The 9,655-nt window shown below is 39.5% G+C and overlaps 1 pseudogene; it reads left to right on the top strand.

The window, feature by feature from the left end:
• Nucleotides 1–2,122: 2,122 nt before the first annotated feature.
• LOC150010605 (KRR1 small subunit processome component homolog pseudogene) lies at nucleotides 2,123–9,453 on the top strand (annotated as a pseudogene).
• Nucleotides 9,454–9,655: the final 202 nt, after the last annotated feature.

Below are 9,655 nucleotides of genomic sequence, written 5' to 3'. Positions count from 1 at the left end.
TTACAGGATTATTATTGAGAGTCCATGCTTTCAATCATATGAAAGATAGTAAATATGCCAAACAATATGGTTGGGGGTTCAAAGTTGCTTGTTAATCACATGTACTTCCCCTCCAAATTCCAAATCAATGGGGCCAGCTTTATTTCTACCTATTTTGATTTAAAAACATGGCAGGAAAGTGAAATTAGAATGGGTTTCCTGATAGATTCTCTCTCCTCTCCAAGTCCAAAGTTCAAGTGGGGAGACTACATCTGCACAGCACATACTTATATAGCTGGTGACCTGGAAGATAGTGGCCTGCCTGTACCTTAGCAAGCACAGAAAGGCCAAGATTCTGAGATTCATGGGGCACCTTCAACCTTTACCATATTAGTCCTGTCTAAGAAAGAAATAAGGACCAATGGTTGGAGTACTTGAGTGGTCTCACCAATCAGATAAATTGTTCCCCGTCCACAAGGAGAATCTATTAGGAGAGGGAAGAACTGGGTAGAGTATTTGTTCCCATTACATCTGAACACCAGAAGTTTCTCATATACAGGCTGGCAGGAATTAGGGAGAAATAAATGGTTTCTATCAACAGTATTTTCCCAATCATCATTGTGGCTTCCCTTCTCTTTTAAGTGACATAGTATTCAACTCTTTGGGAAGATTGTCTGGGCAAAGGCTTAGAGACCAGGAGGGCTGCAGGCACTTTCATAGTGAGGATAGGCACAGCAGTGGCAGCTTATAGCAGGATTACTCTCTAATCACAGTGACAGTAAATTCTAGAGCCTGGTTGTTCCCTATTCTGCATGTCTTTCCCAGATTTCTGCCTCCCTGGGAACTCCCAAACCCTATGGAAAGGATTGGGTGACAGTGTCTGTTATAAGTTGTGTGATACAAAAACTCTAGAGAAATCCTTTTCACAGATATCTCTTTGGATCTCTTTTCATAATTTACAAAGATCATTACATAAAGGACACATGGCTACAGAATTTAACCTTAGTAGTGTTTAGGTGACCTGTCTCTCTCTTTCTCCCTCTCTCTCTCTCTCTCTCTCTCTCTCTCTCTCTCTCTCTCTCTCTTTCTCTCTTTCTCTCTCTCTCTCTCTCACAGAGCCAAAAAATTGCATGATTTATAAACCTTTCTATATAAATGTGGATTGGAGGTGTGTGGGGGCAGGGAGGGCATTCAAAAATCATTATTTACTATGGATCCACATGACACCAGCAGCTACAATTATAAACCCATTAAGAGATAATTGACAACACAAGTGCACTAAAGTTGTGTTCTCCTTGTTTGAATTGTGTTTAATGTGAGTGGCATTCTGCGTTTTTCACAGCGAGGCTTCTAATCAAGGCACAAATAATCTTCTAATTAACTGCTTTTGTCTATCCTCCAGAATAAAATGCAGTTTTGTTTCAGGAAATTAAGTAGGTGTTAGAACCATCCCAGCTTTTTTTCTGAGAGGCCTCTCTCTCCTTTTCCCAGTGGGTTTGTCATCAGAGCCAGAAACTTGGTGCTTATCGAATGTGAGCCTCATGCCAGTATCTTTTCCAACTAGGCATATTACAAAATTGGGAATTGTGACTTGATCATAATTTCCAAGTCTGTATCCAGGGGCTTTGACTATCATGTGTAAAAGCGATCCCTAGCCAGTGATTCTTAAGCCTGACTGCACATTAGAATCACCCGAGAGGGTTTTAATACCCACAAATGCCCATGTTCCCATTCCAGAGTGATGTACAACAAACAGACTCTCCAAAGGAAGGACCCCCTGGGAGGTGATTCTAATCTGCACCAGAGCTGAGAATCACTGACCTAGACTAAAGGTCAGCTGTTGCTTCCTGTAAAGGGCCAGTTGGGAAATATTTCAGGTTGTGTCACGACTGTTCAAACTCTGTCACAACTGTTCAGCTCTGCCATGAAAGCAGACGTAAACAATAAGTAAGAGAATTGGTATTGCTGCCTCCCAAGAACACTTTATTTGTAACTACGACTTTGTCATTTATAATAATATATATTTGGTCTTCTTCCGCATTTCTCACACAGAGCTCCTAAAACCCTTGAGGTTTCCAAAGTGATTTGAACATCAACGGTCTTTTGTTACATTAATGAGGTGACTTTTGGAACACACCTAAGGATGGGGGCTGGTTGCCAGGAGAACTATTCCTGGGACGGGAAAGTTGGAACTTTTAGCCCCACCCTCCAGATTTCTGATAAGGAAGAGGGGCCAATGGTCATTGACCAGTGATTTAATGAATCATGCCTATGGAATAAAGCCTTCATAAACAGGGTTTGGAGAACTTTCACATTGGTGAACATGTGGAATTTGGGGAGAGTGGTGTGCTCAGTGGGGGCATGGAATCTTCTTGGCCTTCCCCCAAATATCTTGCCCTGGCCATCTCCTCCATCTAGCGTTTCCTGAGTTATATCTTTTTATAATAAACTGGTGATCTAGTAAATAACATGCTTTTTGGAGATCTTAGCTGCTCTAGTAAATTAATTGAACCTGGAGAGGGGGTCACTGGAACCTCCAATCTGTAGTCAGTTGGTCAAAAGCACGGGTGGCAACTTGGGATTGGGACTGGCATCTGAAATGTATGTGCATGGGGAGTAAGACTTGTGGTACTGCGCCCTTCATCTATGGAATATTTTGCTGTTTATGGGTAGATAATGTCAGAATTGAGTTAAATTCCAGGACATGCAGCTGATGTCACAGAGGATTGCTTGGTGTAGAACCCTTCCTCCTCCCACACACGTTATAATTGGTTTCCAGAACCCTTTTGGTAACTAAGGCAGCAAGCCACATTTGGCCTGCCATTATGAATTTGGATTAGCAAACCATTAATCCTGATTTTAGCCTCAGAATGCAGTAATCAATGTAATAAATGAGCACTCACCTCTCTATGTTGACAGACAGCAAAATACACTAAAGAAAGCATTAGCTTCATAGTGAAAAACATCTGGGTTCAAAACCTTGTTTGCACTTCCACTATTGCTGTGTAAAAATACGGGAATGACGCTTAGTCTCTGTGAAATGCAGCTTCTTCACTTCTAAAATGGGAATAAGAATTCTTAAATCAAGAGGCTGGCGTGCTGCTAGATTTCTCATGAAAATGCAGTAGTTTCTCTAGCTAATGATACCTCACATTTATTGAGTATTTACCATATAGCAGGCGCTGTTATCCTCATTTCTTATTCATCATGTTATTTCATTCTCTTTGAAAAAGATAAAAATGGCACAGACTTGCCTTCAATGAATTTGCACCACAATGGAGGAAAAATAGATTCACAAATTGCTACATTTCAAGAGAGAATGTGGTTACGCATAAATGCTAAAAGACTTGCGATGATCTATTCAGTATTGGGGATGGAGAGATCACCTATATGTGGGTTAATTAAAATTTTCAGAAAAGCAATTGTAGCTAAAGGCTGGGTCTATTCTTATTTTGCAGATCTGGGAGAAGCAGAAAGAAGGATATGGGAATGACCAGGTGTGGAGGTGGAAAAGTATGGGCTGTATTTAGGGATGGAGATTTGGGGTACGGAGTTGTACTAGCAGAGTAAAAGGTAATTACTTCAGAAAGTTTGCTTAGAGTTAAAATACACGGCATTCTGATTTCCAGGTGAGGCCGTTGAACTTATTATAAATCAATAGAAAAATATTTAAGGTTTTTAGAGGCGAGTGCTGTGCTTTGAGGGGTCGTCGGCAGCCGTCCGTCTCAAGAGACGATGGTGTAGCTTCTTAAGAGTCTATCTGCACCGCCGAGAATGGCTGTGCAGTCCGACTCGGGAGTGACATGGTAGTATCTGTCTCCTCCCGTGTTGAATCGACATCTTGCGATGACGCTGAAGCTACAGAGCCTGGGCAGGGTAATATGGAGGGTCTGCTGTTGCCCATGCAGCAGACCCCCCCTCTCTTCGCAGCTGAAGGGTCCAAGGGAAAGACGGAGTCAATACAGCTTGGCTTCAGGTGCGCCGCAGGAGTTGCCGGTGTTGACTACAACGTCAAACCGCCTTAGGGACTCCGGCTCCGGATTTTCTGTCGGGGTTTACTCCCTTAGCCTTTCCCCTGAAGAGGTATGCCGCAAGGCAGCGGAGGTTTTTTGGAGTCAGAGTTTTCCTTCTCTGATGTACCCTGACTGGAAGATCGAACCAGCGACACTTAGCTCGCAGGCCGACGCTCAATCCACTGAGCTAAACCAGCCAGTTTGAGGGGTGACTTAGAAAGATATATAGCAGTGGAGAGAGAAAACTGTGATGCTATTTCTTTATTATATTCATTACATAGAGTGGTAATGATTCATTGACTTAACACAGGTCAAGCTCTTGGAGCATTGTCTGGTAAAGAGTAAGTACTATGTAACTGTTAGGAATTATTATTGTTCCATAAAGAATATAGAATCATTATCCAGCCTCTTTCTTATTTTTCTATTTTTGTTTGTCTAGTTTAACATAGCTTTATAAGACATTATAGATGTATGTACATCTAACATTCTTTACCGATTTTAAGAAAATGAGTCCAAAACTCACAGATAAGGCAAAGAAGATGGTGACAAGACTGTCAATGTCATACGAGTGCCTTAATAAGCCCATTCACAGGTTATTGAACTCAGAGCTAATATATGTACAAATGAAGCCATAGGAGGCTTTAGCAAGGGGGAAACTGTGTGCCCAGAAGTAGAGCAGTGGAATGAATGTTCAATGAATTCAAAAAGGCAAGAGGAAACTGGAGCTCGATTAAACTTTCCAGATAAGAAATTATAAGAATCTGAAGATCATGCTGGCAGCAGCCGAGTAAAGGAGAACGCGGATTTGAGAGTCGTGGTATGTTTAGTGCTAGTAAGATGCAGAAAGTGATTAAGTGGGAAGAAATAAGGAAGAAGTCTAGGTCAATGTTTTCTAAATAACAGAGTCATTAAGAAAACTATGGAGGTTTCTAGAAGGAGATGATTTGTGGTGAAGTTGTGGTTGATTTGTGGTGGATTCTATTTGACAGTCTTCAGTTGGAGATATTCAGAGCAGAGCTGTCTTGCAGACAGGTGAAAATGTGGGAAATAATCAAATCAAATAGGAACCCTGTAATTCCATAAATAGGATAAGAAATCCATGAGCAATTTTCCATGCAGAGGTTCTCTACTGCCTCTTCCTTTTCTGATGGTGGTTCAAAACTTGGTCAGGGCAAAACAAACAAACAAACAAAACAATATAGAATATACTTGAGTGTGCAAGAATCCTCATTCTCTCCAGCAAATCACTGATCTATGCTAACATATGCCTAGGTAACAGTGCTTTCCAACCTGTCTTCATTTAGGGAAGAGTTTTTTACTTACTCCCTCTTTGGTCAGATTTATGATTCATAGAGAGCTAGTTAATTTTCCTGTTTTCTCATTTCATGGTTGATACATTTGAAACACTTCTTTTATTTACTCAAGGAGAACAATCACCAAAAAATCTGAAGTCAAAACAATCAATTATAAAATATTAAAATGGGAAAATGTGTGAAAAGCCAACATAGCTCTCTGTTCTCTGTACTTTTTCCTAGGGACTTATTAGTGTTGGCTGAAGGTTTCCTAAGAAATGGTGTGGAAAAGAGAAGGCTGAAGGAGCTAGGAGCAATGTTTGAAGGTAATCGGGAATCAGGAAAAGTTTCTGAGACGAGTATTTGCGCAACGAGGTTTTTTAAAGTATGTAATGTATACCCTATTTCAGTATATAAGACTAAAAAGGGACAGGTGAGTTAAGAAGTTCTGAAAGTGGGCCATGAGATTGTGAATATTAAAAAGAAATACATGAAAGATATGCAGAAGTAGAATTAATAATGTTTAATTTTAGATAAAAGGAAGGAATAGTGAAAAACACGAATCAAAGGCTACCACATATTTTTAAGCCTGGGTGGCTGAAGAATGGTGGTACCTTTCAACATGTAAGAAAAACCGGCAGGAGAGGAAATGTTGTTTTTTGCTCCTGAACAGGGAGGCCTTTGACCATGAACATTAGATTATCTGCTAAGTACATTTATTGAGAGGAAAGATGATAATGAAGTGAAGATTAGCATAAGGAGGAAGGCTTGGGTTGCTCTTTGGGTTGGGTTTGAAGAGAAGAAGGATGTCTTTCTTTTGTTGACACAATAATTATCTGAGCCACCAGTGGGCTCCAAGCTCTAGTATAGTATGGAAGTTTCCTGAGCCCAATGTCAGGAAGTGTCATTGCAAGAGACAGAGTATCGGTAGTGAACTCTTGTCTCAGTGGGAACACCACATACGTACCTGGTGGATCACTGTCGCCAGGCTACCAAGGGCCGGGCTGGGGATTATGGACATGCAAGGAGTGGGAAGCTACTAAGAAACTGTAGGCTCTTTATACAATGCACACTCGTATACCATCTTCTAATATTGCTTGAGTGCTACATTTTTTAAATCATTTTTGTTTTGATTTTTATTTTTCGACAATTCAAGACTCGCACAAAATGCTTGCCATTTTTTTTCCCCCCCAAACAAATGTCTGCTAATATCACTGTAGTAGTTCAAGAAAAGTGCAGGCTTTGCTCTCCTCTGAAAGTATCAATGTGAGTCAACCCTCTGCATTGTACCTTCCTGTTGCATTGAAAATTTTGTTTGTTTGCGGAATACTATTTTGGTTGTTATTGTTTTTGTTCTTTTTTGTTTTGATTTTTGCTAAGCTTTGTGCTACACCCAAAAGTAGCCTAACAAATGAAGTGGCTTCTGACAATAGATTATGGTTACACTAATTACAGAATGGTGCTATACTTATTATGACCTTTGTATTTTGGGTGACTGAACTGATCCTCTCTTGTTCTGTGGCTACAACCCCTGCCTCCCCCCCAAAAGAAAGACCTACTCCAAAACAAAGCAAAAACACACAAAAAAGCAGTTCAACTCATGAATTCCTATATACCCAATTTTACACAACTAATTAGTAATCAGTTGTTGTAATGCATTCACTTGGTATCATTCCTTAGGATTTTTGGCCTGTAATCCATTTTGTAGCCCTCATTTACAGTGAGCACATTTATGAATTGTGCTAATGAAGCTGATACTGATAACACTTTTTTCTTTAGTTATACTCAGTTTGACTTTATCCTCTAGCTCTTTTGAAAAATCATCCTTCAAGTGAATAATGTCAGAATTTTTGTCCCCACCATTAACTACAACAACCATCTGTACATGTGCCCCCTTTAAAAGCATCTGTTGATGTAGTTACTTTTAAAATAACCATTTACTTACTTGAGCTAATCAGATTGTGTTCATAGCTAAAGGCACTTTTATACTTCCCAAGTAGGATTTATTATCAGGTTAAAGAAAACCATTCCATTTTATAATAACAAATACCTTCTATTATCTTCTCCACTCATTTTTTACCTGTATTATTAGTTTCTGGAAGGTTTCCCAGTTTAGTAACAATCTCCAGCTGCACTACCACTCAAATCATGCAAATCTTTACTTAGCTGTGTCTTTATGCTTTTCCCTTAAAAGAAAAAAAAAGTAGCTTCCAGATTCTTCTATGAAACAAATAGCAGCCCAAAGAGGGAGATTAAGGAAAACTCATCTCTATTTGTCGCATCCAGCGACTCTATAACCAGTCCCCTTGTCACCAGTAATTATTCTGTGGCAGCTTTCATTTCAGAAGGTACCAGCAAATGGAATCACACCGATCCATCTCTAATACTGTTGGCATGCCAATGAAATGAATGAAATTGCAGGGGGAAAAATCCTGCATCTGAAACAAAACAAACCAGGCATACAGAGTCCCTAAGAGTGTTTTTATCAGGACAAACAGTATCAGTTTATCTCACAGAATTAGAAACAAAAGAGCTTCTTGTTCTTGGTCTGTGTGTCATAAAAGCAGAATAAACTGCCACATGCCAGGTGCTGCTGGTGACAGTGCTTTCAGAATATAGGTTCTTTCTTAGATGGAAAAATTCTTTCTTTTTTTCATTGGAGGCTACTGTTACCTTCTTATACTCTGCCTCCTCCTCGAGATTAACATGCTGAGTACTACTGCTACTAGTACTACTCACAACACTCAGCATTTCCTACTCAATCCAACTCAAAGGGGCTTAAGCAAAAGACATTTCTTGCATACCACCCTTCTCAAATATGTCACTCCGATTGTTAATGAAAAGCTTAGTCCTGGAGTTTGACTACTAAAGCTACATTCAGAATCTCAAGCAATATCATTAGAGCTTAGTCTATTTCCCTCTCTCAGTTCTGTTCTCCTCTTGGGCTGTCTTCTATGATGGTACATGCAGCCCTGGGTATTTGTCTTACCAGCTGAGCACAGCTAGTAATTCCCACACCTGCATTTCATTGGCTTGGGTCCCGGGCCCATCTCGGAAACAGTTGCTCCAACTGGATTGCCTGGTGTACATCTGGTTGACCAGGCACCGGTCATTTGTCACAACTTGAGATGAAAGTAGGAGAGAGATGGTCTTCCAGTGGAAGACCAGGGTGCGGTTATTGGTATATGGGTGAATAGATGCTAAACACACAGAAACAAATGTTAACGGACGAGCCTTTGAAATGTTTTAACTGGTGGCTTTTCTGGGCTTCCTTTAAGAAAATAGCCCATTTCTGTCCTTGTGCAGAGCATGTCCCTCACCACCTGGCATTTTTTCATAGCACTCAGATGTGTTTTAACCATAGCGTTCATTACACTGTCACATCACTGCTTCCTTAGACATCTTTTTCTCCACAAAGACAGAATAAAAAATTACCGTTCTTTTCCTTCTTGTACAAATTTCAACAGTGCTCCCATAGGAGAGTCTCAATAAATGTTTATAACAAATGATTTGATAGTTGGTTTCCATATATTCATTATTCCTGATATTGGAAGGAACCAGTTATTTCTAAAGAGGACAATCCCAGAGGACTCTTGAAGGAGGGCAGTTTTGCAACTTTGTTCCCAAAGTGTAGAGAGCTTTACATAAAAGAGTGTTGGCCATTGGTACAAAAAGTCTGGAATGAACAGTCACAAACTGTTACATTATGGTTCAGGGAAACACAGTTTCAGCCATTGGACCTTTTGGTGGCTTAAAAGAATTCAAGCACAAAAATGTGAATAAATGCAAGGAACCAAAGGAAAAACAGTTAAGAAAGAATATATGCCATTCCTGTGACCACAGCCAGAAAGTCATATCCCTAAAAATTGACTATGTGTGAATAATTTCCAAAGGAAAGTAAAAAAAATAAATAAATAAAAATAGTGACAGAAAATGAAACGGATAAAGGCTAAACAAGCAGAAGCTCTTACTAAGAGACAAGGGGAAAGAAACAAAGATTTGATTCTACCTAAAAAGTAACAAGTTGTGAAACCTGGGAAAGTGTCCACTGAAGCTAAATGGCTGCCATCAAGGGAAAGATTAAGAAAGCAAAGAATAAGAAACTGGAAGCTCTTACAGCTGAAGAAGTTAAGCTTAAAATAGAAATAGATCAAAAGAAAAAGAATTAAAAAATAATATGCATAAAAAACCCTGAACTGGAATTTAATGAGGTATCTCTTTGTGTAAAAGATTTGAGATATCAGGGCATTACTGTCCTTATGTGTAAGAAGTAACACTCTAATGTTTTTCTGAGTTCATTTTGTTCTTTATAGCTGTTTCTATATACAGGTATTCCTTATAAATAGAAATTATTATATTAAAAATAATATG

The sequence above is a fragment of the Furipterus horrens genome, unplaced genomic scaffold, assembly GCF_987537825.1.
Source record: "Furipterus horrens unplaced genomic scaffold, mFurHor1.1.pri manual_scaffold_5, whole genome shotgun sequence".
Lineage (NCBI taxonomy): Eukaryota > Metazoa > Chordata > Mammalia > Chiroptera > Furipteridae > Furipterus > Furipterus horrens.
This window is presented reverse-complemented; position numbering and strand designations above follow the sequence as displayed.